Source organism: Callithrix jacchus, chromosome 4 (assembly GCF_049354715.1).
Source record: "Callithrix jacchus isolate 240 chromosome 4, calJac240_pri, whole genome shotgun sequence".
NCBI lineage: Eukaryota > Metazoa > Chordata > Mammalia > Primates > Cebidae > Callithrix > Callithrix jacchus.
Window position 1 is genome coordinate 129,723,764 of NC_133505.1, and position 22,270 is coordinate 129,746,033.

Consider the following 22,270-nt stretch of genomic DNA (forward strand, 5'->3'; position numbering starts at 1 on the left):
TCTGGTTCTCAAATGAAAGCAACCTAAATAAAACCATCACCCATCAGGAACTCTTTAAAATTCTGATGTATTTATCTTAGAATTTATCCTGGACTTATGAGTATGATACAGGAATAATACAGAAAACAGAAGGCCATTACTAAAAATGACCGTAACAGATGCTGGGTTCCATGCTAAAACATTCTGCGCACTTTAGTCCTTTGAATTACTTTCTTTTCATGCAGTAGCTGCATCCTAATGCATTTATTCAATATAAAAAGTAAGAGTGATTTTTAAAAGTGTAGAGTCTGGGTGCCCTGCATTCTACAGACCCGATTGGTAAAGATTTTCCAAGTTTCTGAAAGGATAGAAATAAATTGAAAAGTAGTGAGAAAGGAAAAACAAAAGGAGGATTAAATTATATAAACAGAAATAAGATTATGTACAAAAATGCAAGTTACTGAGTCTATGTTCTTGCTAGGATGGTTCTCAAATTTACATAAAAGGCTTGTAACAGTAAAAGTGAGAAGACAAATGCTATACCTCTACAATGCATGGTGACCAAAGGATAAAGGCTGTCCTGTTGCTTTAGAGACTCACAGCTGCCGCTTATGCAATGTCCTGAGATATTTATCATAGGAATCATCATAGAAAAGATGATGTATATGTTGAGAACAAAACCTTAACATCATCTTATAAATGGCATTTATATTAGAAAATCTCTTTACATTTCAAGTCAAGTATTGTAGAAATCTTATTAAATAAGACCTTTTCTTGGCCTGCCTCAAAGATACTTGGTGTACTAGAAACTATTTAGAACATCATCATGAGAGCAAATAGAAGGTGACTGTGAACAAGTGACCTTAAAATCCTGAAATTTGACTGCTGAGACAGATGTCACAGCTCTCTGACAACTACAAGGGTACCAGCACAGGCCCTTGATTCTAACAACAACAAAAAATCTTTTAATAATGACAATCACTGCTGACAAGAATGCCCTTTTTTAGTCCTTCTCAGTAGTCGCAGACCTAGTGTGTCAAATTTAGAGACCTAACAGCATTGTTTGAACAGAACACAGTTCATCGCTTTCTTACTTTATAGTAGAATGCAATGAGGGAACAGACTATCACATATTTGAAGCATACAGCCTACCTGGTTCCAATTACAGTTGCTTATTAGTTGTACTCCCTTCCCCTCCGTCACTCCTTTCCTTTCGTAATTTTTCTTTTCTTCCTTCCTTTACACACCACTGATTTAACATGCGTTGAATACATAATTTGTGCCAGGGAAGTCTTTAAAAGTAAGTAGTTAGAAAAGCATATGTTGTGTTTTATGAGCTAAAAATGCAAGTATTTTGGTGAAAGTGTGGAAAAAGTGAAATTTTCTAGCTTTTTCTGTGGCCATCAAGAAAAACATGTCAGATGCATCATTGAGGATAAATAATGGCTCACCATAAGAATCAGATGGAAGAAGAAACAGACTGTGATAACTCAAGAGCTTGGAAAGAGCATATGATGTTCTGGGAACTGCAAGTATTTTCAGTGTCTGGAGAACAAGAGGCATATGTGTGATTGCGAAGGATAAACCATCTTTTACATATTACTGACCCTCAAATTTGGTTTGTTGATCATTGAAGGTGATTGAAATATTTAAAGCAGGGCGCTGACATGAGGATATTTGTCTTTTAAGTAGTGGCAAGGTGGAGGGGAAGTAGATAGGTCAAGTCTGAAGGAGGAAATTCAATTCACATGGAAACATATGAAAGGAGAGTGATGAATTAGGTGGGCGTGGTGGTGGGTGCCTGTGATCCCAGTTACTCGGGAGGCTGAGGCAGGAGAATTGGTTGATCCCAGGAGGCGAGGTTGTAGTGAGTGGAGATCGCAGCTCTGCACTCCAGCCTGGGTGACAGAGTGAGAGTCTGTCTCAAAAAAAAAAAAAAAAAGAAAAGAAAAGAAAGAAAAAGAAAAGGAATGTGATGAAGTGCAAGGAGCATAGGCTTTAAAGCAGACACCCAGGTATAAATCCCAGCAGATAAAAGTAATAACTGAGGATGATATGGCACTTCAGAAATTAAGTATTTTAAATATTTTCTCTTATTTCTTTCAAATTTTTCAACTATGTTCAAGAGGCTCTCAGCATCTTGAATGTCTTGGAATCCAGCTGTTATTTTCAATATACTGTGTAATTTTGTAGTCCAGTCAGGCAATATCCTTTCAGCAGAATTATTTTTTTTTTATGATTCAATTTGGAAAATGAATTAGCATTCCTATTGGATAAAAACATCAATTTGATGATTAAAAATCAATGTATTGATTTTCACTTAGCATAAAGAATATAAATTTGTAGAAAATACTATTGTGGTGTTTAGCTTTTTATCGTATAAAATACTTGAAGATCTTTGCATTCTACCTAGAACCATAATTACCTCTTGAATATAATACATTTTTAAAAACTCAGTAATATACATGTTGAAGTTACACAAGGGAAGATAAGTTAAACCAGAATGCTCCTCAGTGAGCAAAGAAACATAATCAGGAGGAAAGCAATTGTACTCCTCAATTATTTAATGCTGTATGAAAATAATCTGCTGAATCTATTTCCAAAATGCTCTTCTACTATTGAACTGGACTGTGTGATTTTATTTTTACATAAATTGAGATTTTCACATGATTTGGATAGAGTAGGTTTTATAATTTATAATTTAGAAAAAAAAGTTTAAGGATTTGTGGTTATGCCTCCAATAATTCTGCAATTTTATAGCTCATCTGTCTATTCGGTAAGGAATGACTTGTTAAAGCACAAAAGAGCTGGACTTCCAGTTCTAATCAAGATGGAAGAACCCCTCTGCATCTTATCTTTTCCACTAATTGTAACTTAAAACCCTGAGGAAAATACAAAAAGCAAGGTACCTGAGACTTCTGAAAAGTGATCAATTAATAGCAGGTAGATTGCAGCGGAAAGGCAAAACATTGAATACCAGTATGCCAGTTAAGAGTTCCTTGTATTTTTTCTCTGTCTTTATCTCTCAGCTTTGACCCAAGGGTAGGCCAAATTGAGAAATTATGTAGCACACAACGAACTCCAAGAAAAACTTATCTTTCTGGCCAGAGGTCTGGGAAAAAGGAAGCTGTGAGCCAGAAAGTATAAAGAGGTAAATCCTTATTTGTTTTTTCTGTATTTTCCTTAACGCCCTACCCTGAGCCCAATCTCAGTCTTTGGACAAAACTGCTATATTGCTGTGGCAATGGCCTTGGCATCTAAAACCCTATAGAGAAGGTTTTTCCCTCTGGATAGAGAAACTGAAAAATCTATCCTTTGTTTCTTAGAGTGTGAAAGGACCCCACGTTGATATTTTTTCTCTCTCTCTCTCTCTCTCTCTCTCTCTCTCTCTCTCTCTCTCTCTCTCTCTCTCTCTCTCTCCCCCTTATTGCTTCATTCTAAAGGTAGACTCTTATCATAAACAACTACCTAACGGAGTGGGAAGCTAAAAATATGATAAAATCCTGCATTTATGGGCAGCAAAACTGGTAAAGGGAGTTTCTTTCTCATTGAGAGTGAGAAAGTGTGGGAGAAATTGTGTATGAACTAATACCAATTCTGGACTCAATGCTAAGCTGTGAATAAATGGAACACATCCAAAGAATCATGACAGCAATTTTGGAATTAAAGTGTAAACTACTGTTCAAGTTCCAGACAGAATCTGAGCTGCACATGTGACAGGCTCAGCCAAATAGCATAACAAAGGCTTTGAAAACTGATCTGTAGCTAGAACCACTGCCTTTGGAATGTGCAACAGAATTTGGAGTTTAAATTCAACTGGGTTGCCTGCAAAAAAAAAAAAAAACAAAAACCAAAAACCAAAAAACAAACAAACAAAAAACATCATTCTACCCAAAGTTGCTTTAAAAACATAATACTCAAAATATTTAAGATGAAATCCAAAATTTCTCAACACATTCAAAAGTATAAAACTTAACAAATTATCAAGGGAAAAGATAATCAACATAAAGTGACCTCAAGAAAATCTAGGTATTAAAATGATCAGATAAACACTTTAAAGCAGTTATTAGTACCATGTACACAGTTTTTAAATGAATAGGAAAATAATAGTTCTCGGTTAAAAAGTAAAAAACTGTAAAAAAGGACCAAATGGAAATATTAGAACTGAAAAGTAAGAAATACATTTTTTTTTTTTTTTTTTGAAACAGAGTTTCACTCTTGTTACCCAGGCTGGAGTGCAATGGCGCGATCTCGGCTCACCGCAACCTCTGCCTCCTGGATTCAGACAATTCTCCTGCCTCAGCTTCCTGAGTAGCTGGGATTACAGGCACGCACCACCATGCCCAGCTAATTTTTGTATTCTTACGAGAGACGGGGTTTCACCACGTTGACCAGGATGGTCTCAATCTCCTGACCTCGTGATCCACCCGCCTCGGCCTCCCAAAGTGCTGGGATTACAGGCGTGAGCCACCACAAGAAATAAAAATTTTATTGGGTAGGCTTAATAGAATAAAAATCGATGAGGAAAAAGAACTATATTAGAATCTATATTAACCATAAATATAGAAAAATATAACTTACTGTATTTGAAGACTAGAAAGAAAATAATAGACAAAGCCTCAGGGATATGTGAAAAATGTTAAAATATTTAACATTTATGTTATTTGATTCTCTGAAGAATGGGATAAAGGCATGAATGAAGAAAAAATAAGAATGACTAGAAATTCCCCAGATTTGGTAAAATAAATACATTTACAAATTCAAGAAGCTTAGTAAACACAGGATAGGATAAACTCAGAGAAAACATTGTTCAAACACATTATAATCACATTTTTGAAAACTAAAGTTAGAAAAAAAATTTAAAGAGGAAAAAATTGACACATTATATATCAGAAAACAATAGCTGGAATTAATGTAAATTTCTCACCAAAAATCTATGGAGACCAGAGGATGGTGAAAAAATACAGTTAGAATGCTGGAGGGTAAAAGGATTTTCAATCTGTATTTATATCCAGTAAATACATCTGTCAGGAGTAATGGAGAAGTAAACGTTTTGCTACATTTAAGAAAAACTAAGAGACTCTGTCATCAGTATATTTGCTTTAAAACAAATGTCAAGGGAAATTTTTATGATGGAGAGAAATGATTCTAGAGGAAGCCTTGGAACTTTAGAAACGCAGAATTAACAACAGAATTGGTAATAGGAAAATTGTAAAAAAATTTTTTTCACCCATTATTTATTTAAAACATTAATGACTGTTAAAAGCAAAACTTAAAACATTGTCTGGGATTACTTTAAAGCATATAGGTGTAATACATATGACAAATATAACAAAAATTAAAAAGTGTAAATAAACTCATATGGCTGTAATGCTCCCGTATATTTATAGAGAAATAAACATTTATTCTAAGGAGACTCTGAAAAGTTAAGTATTAGATTATGTCCTTTACAAAAGCCACTAGTAAGATGACACAAAACATTATAACCTAAATGACAGTAGGGAAATTAAAGTGTAATACCAAATATGTTTAAGTAATTCAAAAGAAGGCAGGAAAGGAGGAGCAGAAACAGAAGAAACAAACAGAAAAATAATGAAATGTTCTTTATAATTACTTAAAATATAAAATAGTCTAAACACAAAATTAAATATGGAGATTTTTAGAATTGATTTTTAAAAACAACTAAATTCTGTATAACAGCAGCCCATTTTAAATATAATAATATGAATTGATTAATGTTGCAAGGTAGGTGAACATATATCACATGAAAAATAAAGATGGAGTAGCTATACTGATATCAAGCAAAATAGATTTCTGACCAAAAAAAAATTTCCAGGGAAATAAGATATTAAATAATGCTAAGAGGGTAAATTCACCGAGATGTAGCAATCCTAAATGTATATGCACCTAACAACAGAGATACAAAATAGATAAAGTGAAACATAAACTAAAAGGAGAAATACACAAATCTACAATTGAAGTTGAAAAATTCAACTCTCTACTCTCAGTAATTGACAGAACAAGAAGACCAGAAAATCAACAAAGGTATGTAAGTCATGAACAATGCTATCCATCTACTTGACCTAATTGATGCTTATTTAACACCGCTAAAAACAGCAGGTACATATTCTTTTCTAGATAACATGGAGAATTCCATCAAGACAACCCATACACTGTGCCATAAGACAAATATTAACAACTCTAAAATACTTGAAAAAATACTAATTGTGTTATCACATTAAAATAGAAATAAAAAAGGAAAAGATAGCTGTAAAATGCGCTAAGCATTCAGAGGTTTACCTTTTATTTTTTAAAGTTTTTTTATTTTTCCAGATCTTTAATTTTTTTATTCTATTTTGTTTAAAAAATTTTTTAAAATTGTACTTTAGGTTCTGGGGTACATGTGCAGATCATGCAGGATTGTTGCATAGGTACACACATGTGCTGCCTCCATCCCTCCGTCACCTACATCTGGCATTTCTCCCCATGTTATCCCTCTCCGACTGCCTCACCCCCACCCGTCCCTCCCTTAGAAGTTTATCTTTTAAATAATCTTGGTCCAAGAGGAAGTTTATGGGGAAATGATAAAATATTTGCAACTTATGAAAAATAAAAACACCATATAAAAAACACATATCAAATAATGTGGGCTACACAAACTATTCAAGGCAAATGTTCAGCATTAAAAGCTTATATTTAAAAATAAAAATTATTCCAATCAATAATCCAAGCTTCAACTTTTAGTAGAAAAAAAGAGAAAAACAAAAACATAGAAGTAAAAAGTTACCAGTATCAGAAATACAGTATATGATATCACTAAAGATTCTACAGATATTTGCCTTTATATTATTTTGAGATAACTTGAGGAAGTTTTCATATGTTTAAAGGTCATTTGTCTATATTTCACTTTAAACTTTTGTTCATATCTTTTGCTCATTTTCTATCAGCTTTCATATTTTGAAAATAATTTTATAAGGTTTTTTTATATGCTAGTGAAGAGTACTGGATCAGTGGTTTGTGTTGCCAATATTTTCTGTAAATTTGAATTTGATTTTTGACTTTGCTTTTGATAATTTTCTATGCAAATTTATTAATCTTTTTAATGTATCAAGGGTTTGAGTATTCTTTTAAAGTTCCTAACACTGGGTTAAAAAAGAATTCACCAATGTATTTTCTAGTACTACTTTTTAAATGTTTTTGCATTTAGATCACTGATACTTTTAAGTTTTTCTTTTGTGTAATGTGAGATTTGAGACCGGTTTTATCATTTACCAGTGGCTCTCCAGCTTTTCTAATACAATGAAAAATATTTATCTTTTACTCAGTGATTTTAAAATGACACCTTTATCATATTCTATCATTATGTACTTGGTTTATGTGCTTCTGGAATATTTATTCTATTCCACTGGTCTGTTTATCCATGTGCCAATATTACAAGATGTATTACAGAGACTTTAGATGTTTCAGTGTCTGATAGGGCTTGTCTCCTTTTATTGCTTATCTCCCTTTCCATTCCAGTGCTTTCCTGAGTATTATGTTATCTTTGTTTTCTATCTAAAATTTAGAAAGAACTTGATTAGTTCCCAATCAAATTAAAATTTTATTGGAACCATGTTAAGGTTGTAATAGTAACTTTGGGAGAATGGACATTATTTGATACCTACATTCCAAAACAACAATCTACTTCCATTGGTTCAAGTCTATTTTTATGTCATTCAGAAATATTTTAAGGTTTTTCTTACCAAGTTTTTCCTAATATTTGCTCCTAAATATTTTACTTTCGTTGTTGCAAATGGGTTATATTCCTTTTATTTGTGAACACTATTGGCTTTTGCATGTTAGTGTATGTTTCTGGTATTTTTTGCAGTATTTTATTGTTTGTATTGATTTGAAAGTAATTGTTAGTTTTCCTGTTAAACAAATAGTGATGGTATGGGTGATAATGAGCATTCTATGTTAATGAAAATTTACCCTAATGTTTCCCCACTTAGCAGGATGCTAGTTTTCGTATTATATAGATATAAAATCCTGTTAAATATCTATTGAATACTATTTAAATAATGTTTTTATAAAAAATTGGTGTTACTTTTTTCAAAAGTCTTTTAAACATTTATGGAGATAATCATAATTTTTCTCTTTGGTCCACTAATATGGTGAATTCTATTAACAATATCCCAATACTTAACCAATCATTAATTCTTTCAATGTCAATGATAATGCTACCTTTAATAGATGTGTTTCTTGTTTACAATAGCAAAGACCTGGAACCAACCCAAATGCCCATCGATGATAGACTGGATTGGGAAAATGTGGCACATATACACCATGGAATATTATGCAGAAATCAAAAATGATGAGTTCGTGTCATTTGTAGGGACATGGATGAATCTTGAAACATCATTCTCAGCAAACTGACACAAGAACAGAAAATGAAATACCACATATTCTCACTCATAGGCGGGTGATGAAAAATGAGAACACATGGACACAGGGAAGGGAGTACTATGTACTGGGGTCTATTGGGTAGAATAAGGGAGGGACAGCGGGGTGGGGAGCTGGGGAGAAATACCAAATGTGAGTGAAGGGGAGGAAGGCAGCAAAACACAGTGCCATGTGTGTACCTATGCAACTATCTTGCATGTTCTGCACATGTACTCCAAAACCTAAAATGCAATTAACAAAAAAGAAAAAAAAAATAGATGTGTTTCAATGTCACACTGATTAATTTTAAAAATTGGAAATTTATGCCCCCTATGATCTGAAACTTTTTTTTTTTTGAGACAAAGTTTCGCTCTGTCATGCGCAGCCTGGAGTGCAGTGGTGCAATCACGGCTCACTGCAACCTCTGCCTCCTGGTTTCAAGTGATTCTCCTGCCTCAGCTCCCTGAGTAGTTGGGATTACATGAGCCTGCCACCACGCCTGGCTAATTTTTTGTATTTTTAGTAGAGATGAAGTTTCACCACATTGGTCAGGCTGGTCTCAAACTCCTCACCTCAGTTGATCAGCCCACCTCGGCCTCCCAAAGTGCTGGAATTACAGGCATGAGCCACTGTGCCTGGACAGATTTGAAATATTTTAAGCAATTTTGCAGCATTGGGATTTCATGATCATTCAAAGTATTCATGAATTTCTCTGTGAAAGCATCTGTTCTTTGTGCTTACTACAGGATAATCTTTGACACTTTTCTCTATTTCTTCTTTGGAAATTGGCCTGGTTAAATTTTTTTTTGCAATTTTTAAACAATCCCATTGTTTCATAACTGTGTTTAGTAGTAGCAAATTTTATTTTTTCTGGGAAACTTTCTATTTTATACAGGTTTTCTAATGTATTCATATATAAATAATATAGTCTCTGAAGATTTGTATTTTTATTTTTGTTTCCTTTGTGTCAATGCACATCCAGCGTTTGGTGTGTTTTCTCATATTGTGATTCTGTTTTTGTCTTTTAACTTCAACTCCTGTTTCCTTCTTGCTTTTCACTGCCAATCTTCTAAGTGATGCCTTCCTTTTCTAACACCACTTTCTCTCAGACGAAGTGCCTTCTTAATGGTGCCATGTCTAGTCCCAAACAATTTTAATAACTTCCTTTCAACTCTCCAGCAGCTGTCACTCTGCTCTATCATGTGTGTTCTCAATAAATTAGCTATTAGGATGGAACTTTCTCTCCTTGAGGGTGACTGGTCTATGTTCCATCACCTCTGTGACCCTCTTCCCGCTTTTTTCTCCATAATATCCTAACTCTACTCTGATGTGGTCATGAATTGGCTCTACTACTTTCTGACATGCATTTCTTAAATTATGCACAATTTTACTTTGGGCCTTTGTCTGTCTTCTAGTTATTCCCTATGTGAAGATTAAGCTAGTTTAATTTGTTCTTGTTTAAGTGTTTGGTTTGCTTGCAGGATTTGTAGAGAAATCCACTTCGACAGTTGCTATTAGATTATCAGGTGCCATTTATGAAGCGATGTTTCTAAACTCTTTAAGAATCATAACTTTCCTCTGCATAAAAGAATGTTAAACCTATAAGTTTGCAGAAAAAGAAGAAAGAGTACAATGAGATATTTGCATTTCACTTACCTCTACACTCTTACATTTCTTGGGGAAAATATTTTTCAATAAATATATTGTTTTTGCGATGTGTGAACATTACTACTGTACTGAGGTCATGGTTTCCTTTTTTGAGAGATGAAATGCTCTGTGTCTTTTTTATTAAGTCTGCAAATCCCTTTGATATAACTGGAGTTGAATAGATTGCAAAACAGATGACAAATGCTGCAGAGGTCAATGTTACTAGAACAGTCTTTCTCTAAAATGAATGAGTATGGGAGAAATAAATGGAATGACCTATTCAGAATTATTGTGTATGGAATTCTGTAATTAAACATGAGAGAGAGAAGATACAATGTTTGCCCTGAATTTTGAAAACTTTTGAAACTTTAAAACTACAATTTCATTTTTTTAGACTTTTTTTTTTTTTTTGGTATATGCAACAAAGTACATGATGCAGTTTGCTGGATAATGTAAAAGCAACGTATTTCAGTAAGTGCTAAGTAACTTCAAAGGGAGTTAGTAATTGAAATAAGGAACAAAAGACAAAAAATAACTGTTATTAGATTAAAGGACAAACATGATTATATTAGAAGGTGAAGGCTGGATAAAATCAATACAAGTTCAGCTTAGATTTTACATATTAGCTTAGAGAGGCTGGATGACAATTTAAATGGGTTGCAGGTGGTTGACAGAAACAGAGTCAGCTTGGTTGTGGGTAGAATGTTGGCATTTCCAACAATCTTGCTATGTTCTGTGAAAGTAAAAGATAATACTAATGATTTCAAATTGTCTTGAATTATTTTCAAGTTGTAAGCAATGTCTTCTGGGTCATTCAAAGACAAACTCTCTTATCCATAAATAAGTTTCCATGGATTTTTTAGTAAATGGGTGAAAAATAGAGCTTCACTATATATTGAACTCAGCTCTTTATCACTAAAGAAAGCTGTAATATCTGACTTAAAGCCTCTCTTCTAAGCTTTCTGGAAAGTTTTGTACTGGGAGCTCATCAAAACTATTTACATTCTTCAAAGATCCAAAGAGCAGCATATCACCCCAAGATAGAGTTATCCTTCATAATATAAACTTTCTACAGTATTTACAGAGACATCTTCAGTCATTAAGATTGATCTATGTGACCTTATTAAAGAGACAGAAAGGAAACTTTAAATATCTACAACTACCTGCCATTAATCCTCGATAAGACATTTTAAAGCTTTTGTGATGTTTATTTTAAATAGAAATCTGAATGGCTAAAGTAACACATTGATCACTTATCAGTAATTTATTTCTGTAAATAAAGGATTAAAAATTTAATAATAGATGAAAACACCAGGGTCCTTGGGGATGGGAGGAAAGAAGTATTAGGAGCTGATGACATTATGTGTATTTCATGAAGGTTAAAGAGTTTTCAGACCAAGCCTGCCATTTAGTTTAGATAAAAATATCTAGACAAAAAATAAATTGTTGTTAGTCATCCAGTTGTTTTGACATCACAGAGGCCATATAGCATTATGAAAAACTAATGAGTATTTCATTTTTATCCTAGATATTTCTAAGTGTATAATCATAGCCATAAACATGATAATTTTTACCAAAGGTAGTTGAAATATGTCAAAGTCATTAATTCAAGTTTTTAAAATACAGAAATAAAGAGCAAGTTGAAATTATACTTGTGAGTTACGAACACATTGATTACACACATCTAATTTGGTTCCAACACTGCCACTAAACTATAACAAATCTTTTAAAGACATTTTGTGGAATATATTAAGCCACAAATAGAAGAGAAGAGGACAAACAACAGAATCTTAGAAGCTAGAAGGCAGATGAAAGAGGAAAAGCTGAATTAACAAAATGGAGAAGAAAATTCAAAATAAGCAGAGGGGAAAGCTCAAAGATAATATATATATATATATATATTTTTTTCCTGAATAATTGTCAAAAAGCTTAGACAATACCAGCCCCAAATATCTCTGAAAATTGGGGCAGGCAGGACACTAATATAAAGATGATGTCAGTAAACGATGTTTGTGTAGGAGCCCTGAAGACCTCCAAGACTTCTCACCTCTGGAATAATGCTTCCTTCCTACACTTGCACAGTTATGAAATGTTATTTCCTAAACAGAGGATAAAGTCTTTGTCCTGGGGCTCTATAGAAACAGTAAAAGCCACGGGTTTATTATTGAAACTAGGACCATCAAGTGACCTTATACATACTCAATGCTGCATCTTGGTTCTCTTTCCCCCTCTTAACTCCCAAAATGCTGACAGTCAAACTTTATATTTCACACAAGGGATAAATCTTAGAAAAATTTATATCTCTGGAGGAAATACTTAAAGATACTGATGTTGAGGTCTTTCTCCCCAAAATATTTTCAGACATACAAGTTTCAAGGAGTATCTCTCATGAACTCTTTGCCAATAAGGTACCAGGAGATGTATTCCAACAAAATAAGGTAATAAACTAAGAGAGAGCGGGTCCCAAAATACAAAAACCAGAGAACCAAAAAAGCAGAGTGGCAAGTTAAATCCTTATACTAACACAAAAGGAAAGCTCAGGTTGATAACCTATGTATCAGACATGAAGGGCAAATAGTTCAGCTTGGGGCATTCTGACTCAAAGGACATGCACATTGAGGCTACCATCACCAAGCCTTTTTCTGTGATAGCATTTTATAATCTGACAAAATTACTGTGGCATATGTTTCTGCAAAATTGGAGAATAAATGAAGACAGAAAAAAAAGAGAAATAATCTAGGGAATTCAATTTAGAGAAAAAGCAGAGAGAATTTCAAGGTAAAGTTAAGGACATCTCAAGATGGCAACTGGGCAGCAGATAGGAGAATAGACATCTCCAGCTAGGTCATACCTAAGAAAAAATGGGAAAATATGGATGGCCCAGTGTGACTGACATTGTAGAAAATTGTACTGAGGGGCTGCTGGAAGGTATGGGAAGAATTAGCAACAGATACAAATAAAATCAAGCAGGAAAAAAATTGAGTGATATTATGCAATTATAGTAAAATACAACATTTAATTATAAGTAATGTTTTCATGGATATAACATTGTAAACATCTGGCAAGATGGCTGAATAGGAACAGCTCCAGTCTGCAGTTCCCAGCGAGACCAATGGGTGATTTCTGCATTTCCAACCGAGGTACCATGTTCATCTCATTGGGACTTGTTAGGCAGGGAGTGCAGCCCATAGAGGGTGAGCAGAAGCGGGGTGGAGCATCATCATACCTGGGAAGTGCAAGGAGTGGGGGCCTCTCTTTCCTAGCCAAGGGAAGCAACGACAGACTGTGCTGTCCATCCCAGATACTTCGCTTTTCCTGTGGTCTTTGGAATCTGCAGACCAGAAGATTCTCTTGTAAGTCTATACCACAAGGGCCCTGGATTTCAAACACAAAACTGGTCAACTGTTTGGGCAGACGTCGCACTAGCTGAAGGAGTTTGTTTTTTCCCTGTACCCCAGTGATGCCTGGAACCCCAGTATGACAGAACTGTCCTCTCCCTGGAAACACGGCTGAAGCCAGGGAGCCAAGTGGTCTCGCTCAGCAGGTCCCACTCCTACAGAGCCCTGCAAGCTAATAACTACTAGCTTGAAATTCTTGCTGCCAGTATAGCAGTCTGAAGTCTACCTGGGATAATCACCATTGCTGAAGCTTGAATAGGTGGTTTTCCCCTGACAGCATTAAGAAGCCCTGGAAGTTTAGACTGGGCAGAACTCAACACAATGCAGCAAAGCGGCTGCGGCCAGACTGCCTCACTAGATTCCTCCTCACTGGGCAGAGAATCTCTGAAAGAAAGGTAGCAGCCTTAGTCAGAAGCTTATAGATAAAACTTCCATCTCCCTGGGACGGTGCACCTCTGGGAAGGGGCTGCTATGGGCACACCATCAGTGGACTTAAACATTACTGCCTGCAGTCTCTGAAGAGAGCAGCAGATCCTGATGAGGAGGGTTCTCCCATCACAGTGCTTGAGTGCTGCTGAGAGGGGAGAACCTCTCCTCTCTCTTGCTTCCTGGCCTCCACCTTCTCCTCCCCTCCAGATGGGAAGAAGAGTGAAAAAAAAAATACCAAAGAGTTGGGAAAACAACTCCCTTTTTGGTTCCCAGCGTCTCTGCTATCTGTAAGCCTTGAAAGAGTTGCAAATAAATGTTATCCTTACAGATTGGATCCTGGCACTGGGTCACACCTCCACAACTGCATGGCCCAGGCTCACTCCTGGAAACCCCTCTGTCAACTAATAATTTACTGCCTTTGTCTTGCCTCTGTAAGCCCTTTTCCCTGCCTGTTCCCGCCTGTGCTGCATATGAACTAGAAAATCGATGAAGCCAAAAGATTGTTAGATCAGACATCCAGCCAATGGACAATGACATAGTTTCACCTCAGTTTCCCCTTTACCATTGTAAGCCTATTAAAGGGGAAAGAAGCTGTTTTTCAGGGAGCTTGGTGAACAAGTCTGTAGCCCTCCATAAGTTCCAGCTGAATAGAAAGCCACTTCATTCCTCAGTTCGATGTTTGAGAGGTTTGTGTCTTCCCTTTCCTGCTTCACTGCTATGGGACAGACTGACTCCTCAATTGGGTCCCTGGATCCAGTGCATCCTGACTGGAAGAAACTTCCCAACAGGGATTAACAGACACCTCATATAGGAGTACCTGCTGGAGCTGAAAAACATAGCATGAGAACTTCTTGAGGCATATACAAGTATCAATAGCCAAGTTGATCAAGTGGAGGAAAGGATATCAGAGACTGAATATCAACTGAATGGCAACAGGCTGGGGTACTCTACTGAAACAAGGTGCCCAGAGAAAGGAGCAGGCAGCAATCTTTACTGTTCTGCAGCCTCTGCTGGTGATATTCAGGAAATAGAATCTGGAATGGACCTCCAGCAAACTAAAGCAGACCTGCAGAAGAGAGGCCTGATTGTTAGAAGAAAAAGTAACAAACAGAAAGCAATATCAACATCAACAAAAAGGACCCACACACAAAAACTCCATCCAAAGGCCATCAGCCCCAAAAATCAAAGGTAAAGTAATCTATGAAGATGAGGAAAAATCAGTGCAAAAATGCTAAAAATTCCAAAAACAGAATGCCTTTTCTCCTCCAAATAATGCAACTTTTTGCCAGCAAGTGCATAAAACTGGATGGAGAATGAGTTTGATGAATTGATAGAAGTAGGCTTCAGAAGGTGGGTAATTACAAACCCTTCTGATCTAAAAGAGCATGTTCTAAATGAATGCAAGGAAGCTAAGAACCATGACAAAAGTTCAAGGAACTGCTAACTAGAATATCCCATTTAGAGAAGAACATAAAGTACCTGCTGGAGCTGAAAAACATAGCATGAGAACTTCTTGAAGCATATACAAGTATCAATAGCCAAGTTGATCAAGTGGAGGAAAGGATATCAGAGACTGAATATCAACTTAGTGAAATAAGGTGTGAAGACAAGATAAGAGAAAAAAAGAATGAAAAGAAACAAACAAATCCTACAAGAACTATGAAACTAAGTAAGAAGACCAAACCTACATTTGTATCTGAAAGTCATGGGAAGAATGGAATGAAGTTGGAAAACACACTTGAGGATATTATCCAGGAGAACTTCCCTAACCTAGCAAAACAGGCCAACATTCAAATTCAGGAACTACAGAGAATACCACAAAGGTACTCCTTGAGAAGAGCAACCTCAAGACACATAATTGTCAGATTCACCAAGGTTGAGATAAAGGAAAAAATGTTAAGGAAAGCCAGAAAGAAAGATCAGGTTGCCCACAAAGGGAAGCCCATCAGACTAACAGTGTATCTCTTTGCAGAAACTCTATAAGCTAGAAGAGAGTGGGGGCCAATATTCAACATTCTTAAAGAAAAGAATTTTCAAACCAGAATTTCATATCCAGACAAACTAAGCTTCATAAGCAAAAGAGAAATAAAATCCTTTACAGACAAGCAAATATTGAGAAACTTTGTCACCACCAGGCTTGCTTTACAAAAGCTCTTGAAGGAAGCACTAAATATGGAAAGGAAAAACCAGTACCAGCCACTGCAAAAACATACAAAAATGTAAAGACCATTAACACTACGAAGAAACTGCATCAACTAATATTCAAAATAACCAGCTAGCATAATGACTGGATCAAATTCACACATAACAATATTAACTTCAAATGTAAACAGGCTAAATACTGCAATTAAAATACACAGATGGACAAATTGATTAAAGAGGCAAGACTCGCTGTTGTGCTGTATTCAGGAGACCCATCTCATGTGCAAAGACACATATAGGCTCAAAATAAAGAGATGAATGAAGATTTATCAAGCAAATGGAAAGAAAAAAAAGCAGGGGTTGCAATCCCACTCTCTGATAAAACAGATTTTAAAGCAACAAAGATCAAAAAAGATAAAGAAGGATATTATATAATGTTAAAGGGATCAATGCAACAAGAAGAGCCAACTATCCTAAATATGTATGGACCCAATACAGGAGCACCCAGATTCATAAAGCAAGTTCTTAGATACCTAAGAAGAGAGTTAGACTTCCACATAATAATAGTGTGAGACTTTAATACCCCACCGTCAATATTACATAAACGAGACAGAAATTAACAAGGATATTCAGGACTTGACCTCAGCTCTGGACCAAGCAAACCTAATAGACATCTATGGAACTCTCCACCTCAAATCAACAGAATATATATTCTTCTCAGTACCACATCACACTTAATCTAAAATTGACCACATAATTGAAATTAAAACACACCTCAGCAAATGCAAAGGAACAGAAATCATAACAAACAGTGTCTCTGACCACAGTTCAATCAAATTACAACTCAGGATAAAGAAACTCACTCAAAACTGCACAATTACATGGAAACTGAAAACCTGCTCCTGAATGACTACTGGGTAAATAACAAAATTAAGGCAAAAATAATGAAGTTCTTTGAAACCAAATGAGAATGAAGAAATGACATATCCAGATGGATTAAAGATTTAAACATGAGAACTAATACCATAAAAACCCAAGAAGAAAACCTAGGCAATGCCATTCAAGACATAGGCATGGGCAAGGACTTCATGACTAAAATACCAAAAGCAATGGCAACAAAAGCCAAAGTTGAAAAATGAGATCTAATTAAACTGAAGAGCAACTGCACAGCAAAAGAAACTATCATTAGAGTGAACCAGCAACCAACAGAATGGGAAAAAATTTTTGCAATCTACTCATCAGACAATGGGCTAATATCTAGAATCTATAAAGAACTTAACAAATTTAAAAGAAAAAACCAAACAACCCCATCAAAAAGTGGGCAAAGGGTATGAACAGATACATCTCAAAAGAAGACATTTATGGAGCCAACAAATATATGAAAAAAGAAACTCATCATCACTGGTCATTAGAGAAATGAAATTCAAAACCACATTAAGATACCATCTCTCACCAGTTAGAATGGCCATTATTAAAACAGCAGGAGACAACAGATGCTGAAGAGGATGTGGAAAAATAGAAACAGTTTTATACTGTTGGTGGGAATGTAAATTAGTTCAACCATTGTGGAAGAGTGTGGGGATTCATCAAAGATCTAGAAATAGAAATACCATTTGACCCAGCCATCCCATTACTGGTATATATCCAAAGGAGTATAAATCATTCTATTATAAAGACACATGCACATGTATGCTTCTCACAGAACTGTTCACAATAGCAAAGACCTGGAACCAACCCAAATGCCCATCAGTAATAGTCTGTATAAAGAAAATTTGGCATATATACACCATGGAATACTAAGCAGCCATAAAAAGGATGAGTTCATGTCCTTTGCAGGAACATGAATGAAACTGGAAAACATCATTCTCATCAAACTGACACAAGAACAGAAAACCAAACACCACATGTTCTTACTCATAAGTGGGGTGTTGAACAATGAAAACACATGGATGCAGGGAGGGGAACATCATACACAGGGGCCTGTCAGGGGGTGGGGGGCTAGGGAAGGGACAGCAGGGGTGTTAGGGGCTGGGGGATGGATAGCATTAGGAGAAATACCTAATGTAGATGATGGTGTTGGATGCATTAAACCACAATGGCATGTGTATAGCTATGTAACAAACCTTCCCATTCTGCACATGTATCCCAGAAATTAATGCATGATTAAAAAAAAGTAAACCCCATTGTCTCAGCCCAAAACTCCTTAAACAATTTCAACAAAGTCTCAGGATGCAAAATCAATGTGCAAAAATCACAAGCATTCCTATACATCAATAATAGACAAGCAGAGAGCCAAATCATTAATGACCTCCCATTCACAATTGCTACAAAGAAAATAAAATACCTAGGAATACAGCTTATAAGGGAAGTGAAAGACCTCTTCAAGGAGAACTATAAACCACTGCTCAAGGAAATAAGAGGGACACAAACAAGTGGAAAAATATTCCATGCTCATGGATAGGAAGAATTAATATCACCAAAATGGCCATACTGCCCAAAGTATAAATTACTTTTGAATAGATTCAATGCTATTCCCAGCAAGCTACATTGACTTTCTTCACAGAATTAGAAAAAAACTACTTTAAATTCATATGAAAACAGAAATGAGCCTGTATAGCCAAGACAACCTTAAGCAAAAAGAACAAGACTGTATACAAAGAGCTTTTATAGCCAAGACAATCCTAAGCAGAAAGAACAAAGGAGGCATCATGCTACCTGACTTCAAACTATACTACAAGTCCATAGTAACCAAAACAGTATGGTACTGGTACCAAAACAGATATATAGAACATTGGAACAGAACAGAGGCCTCAGAAATAACCTCACAACTATAACCATCTTATCTTTGACAAACCTGACAAAACCAATGGGGACAGGATTCCCTACTTAATAAATCATGCTGGGAAAACTGGTTAGCCATAGGGAGAAAACTGAAACTGGACCACTTCCTTACACCTTATACAAGAATTACCTTAAGATTAATTAAACACTTAAAAGCAAAACCTAAAACCATAAAAAACCTAGAAGAAAACCTTGGCAATACCATTTAAGACACAGTCATGGGCAAAGACTTCATGACTAAAACACCAAAAGCAATTGTAGCAAAAGCCAAAATTGACAAATGAGATCTGATTAAACTAAAGAGCTTATGCACAGCAAAAGAAACTGTCATCAGAGTGAATAGGCAACCTACATAATAGGAGAAAATGTTTGCAGTTTATCCAGCTGACAAAGGGCTAATACCCAGAATCTACAAGGAACTTAAACAAATTTACAAGAAAAGACAACCCCATCAAAAAATGGGTGAAGGATATGAACAGGCACTTCTTAAAAGAAGACATTTATGCAGCTAACAAACATATGAAAAAAAGTGCAACATCACTAGTCATTACGGAACTGCAAATCATAACCGCAAGGAGATATTATCTCATACCAGTTAGAATGGCAATCATTAAAAATCTGGAAAGACTAGATGCTGGCAAGGATGTGAAGAAATAGAAACAGTTTTACATTGTTGGTGAGAGTGTAAATTAGTTCAATCTGTGGGAGACAGTGTGGCAATTCCTCAAAGATCTAGAATCAGGAATACCATTTGACCCAGCAATCTCATTACTGGGTATATACCCAAAGGATTGTAAATCATTCTACTATAAAGACACATGTACACGTATGTTTACTGCAGCATTATTTACAATAGCAAAGACTTGGAACCAAACCAAATGCCCAGCAATGATAGATTAGGTAAAGAAAATGTGGTACATATACAACATGGAATACTATGCAGCCATAAAAAAGAAAGAGAACATGTCCTTTGGATGGACGTGGATGAAGCTGGAAAATATTCTCAGCAAGCTAACACAGGAACAGAAAACCAAACACCAGATGTTCTCACTCATAAGTGGGAATTGAACAATGAAAACACACGGACACAGGAAGGGAAACATCACACATTGAGGCCTGTCAGAGGGTGGGGGGCAAGGGGAGGGGGAGTATTAGGATGAATACCTAGCACATGAGGGACTTAAAACCTAGATGATGGGTTGATAGGTACAGCATACCACCATGGCATATGTATATCTATGTAACAAACCTGCACTTTCAGCACATGTATCACAGAAATTAAAGCAAAACATTTTTAAAAATGTAGAAGATATAGGCATTGAATAATAATTTAAGACAAATATACTTATTGTTAGAGTGGAAGAGGAATATCTGAGTGGGTGGCAATGCTTGCAAATTGGGTTACCAAAAATTAAAATGAGCAATTAAAAATCCCTGCTGTGACTTTGATTTGTCATTATTATTATAACAATTATGTTCTTTCCAAGAGGATTCTGATTATTTTTTGTTTATTGCCTTTACATTTAGCCTCATCATATTTGCAGTAAGAGGAAAAGAAAATTGCAATGTATTGATGAGCTTTGGTATGAGTCTGATTTATTAGTAATGAACCAAAATTTGGAAACTAATGGTTCAACCCTAAATATATTTATTCTTTTAAAATATATTGAGTGTTGGTCCCTGTTCTAGATATTGGGAAGGAAATAATACAAATATCCTCTTCTAATGAAGCTTGTATTCTAGTGAAGAAAAGCAAACTATGAGCATAAGTCGAATGCTGATAACTGCCATGAGGAGAAAAAGCAGAATAAAGATAAACCAAAAAATGGAGGATGTTGATTATCAAATTATGCTGAGTAAAGCAAACATACATAGCCTGATAAATGATCATTGATCATCAAAATAATCATGTGTTTAAATAAAGGTATAGAGTGTCTCAAAATGAGATTTGGCAGGTAAGTGTTTTCTTTATAATACATCCAAATATAAGATAAACTTTTCAAGGTGAGGAGTTTTTTTCCTTGAGGCTCAGATCTACCAGGGCCTGCATCAATTCAAAAGTGAACAGAGGCAGATGGTTTCTTCTGAAACTTGGGGTGGGCATCTATGTTAGTTTGCATGAGCTGCCACAACAAAATACCATAGACTTTGTAGCTTAAGCAACAGAAATTTATTTCTCACAGTTTCGGAGGCTGGAAGTTTTAAATCAAAGTGCTTTTGTGGCTGGTTCCTTTTGAGGGCCATGAGGAGCAGATCTCTCCTAGCCTACTCTCCTTGACCTGTGGATAGCCATCGTGTGTGTGTGTGTGTGTGTGTGTGTGTGTGTGTGTTTTCTCACATTATCTTCCCTCTGTACATGTCTGTCTTTGTGTCCAAATTTTCCATTTTATAAGGACACCAGTCATATTTAATTAGGGTACACCCAGTGATTTTATTTCAGTCGATTAGCTCTGTAAAGTCCCTATCTCCAAATAAGGTTACACTCTGAGATACTGGGGTGAAGAATCCAATTAACCTCTTTTTGGACAGGAAACAGTTTAGCTCACGATAGCATCTTAGGTCTCTCAAAGGGTCACATCTGGAATTATTGACATTTCTCTAGGCCTAGGAAATCTTGGGGTTTCTCTAACACCTGCCCTGTAATAGTTGGTCCCTGCCAGTGCATTTCCCATACTTTCTGTGATGTGGGACCTTCAGGAGAACCAGCCCATTATGGTAGAATCCTGTGCTACTCCTGGAACTTCTTAGCAGACCCTCTCTTACAGATGTGGATCTCATTTCCTGTATCAGTGATACAAGTTAGTTAGTGTTGTACAATGAGAAAACACAGATCTCTGTTTTGCTACTGACAGCCTAATGCTAATTACCTCTGGCCACAAGGCTACAACCCTCCCAGAAGACTGGATCATTTCAGATACTGGTGCTCAAAAATCACCAACTAGTTTGGGCCATAGATATTATCCGTACTGTTCTTTCACCCTCATTTGGCTTTGATTTCATCCTCACTCCCAAATAGCTCAGGAAGTTGAGATTTATGAGTACCTTAGGCCTGAGTTCATGTATGTGATTCATGCTTTGATTCCATCCTCACTCCCAAATAGCTCAGGAAGTTGCAATTCATAATTACCTTAGGCCTGAGTTCATGTATGTGATAGAATGCAATGCAAAAGTTACATAGAGATTCCATATGATATTGATTTTTAATAAATTTTAAAATCCAATATGGTAAAAGTAATTGATTTGCAGATACACAAAGCTTAGAAATATATCTAAAAATCCTGTTAGTGTGTAATAATAATTATACTCAATAGGGAGAAAAAGAAAATGATGCTTAAGAAGGAAAGTTACCTAATATGATCTAATGTTATCTAATAGTTCAAGCTGGGCTAGAATGTCCTCTTAGGTGTAGGTAA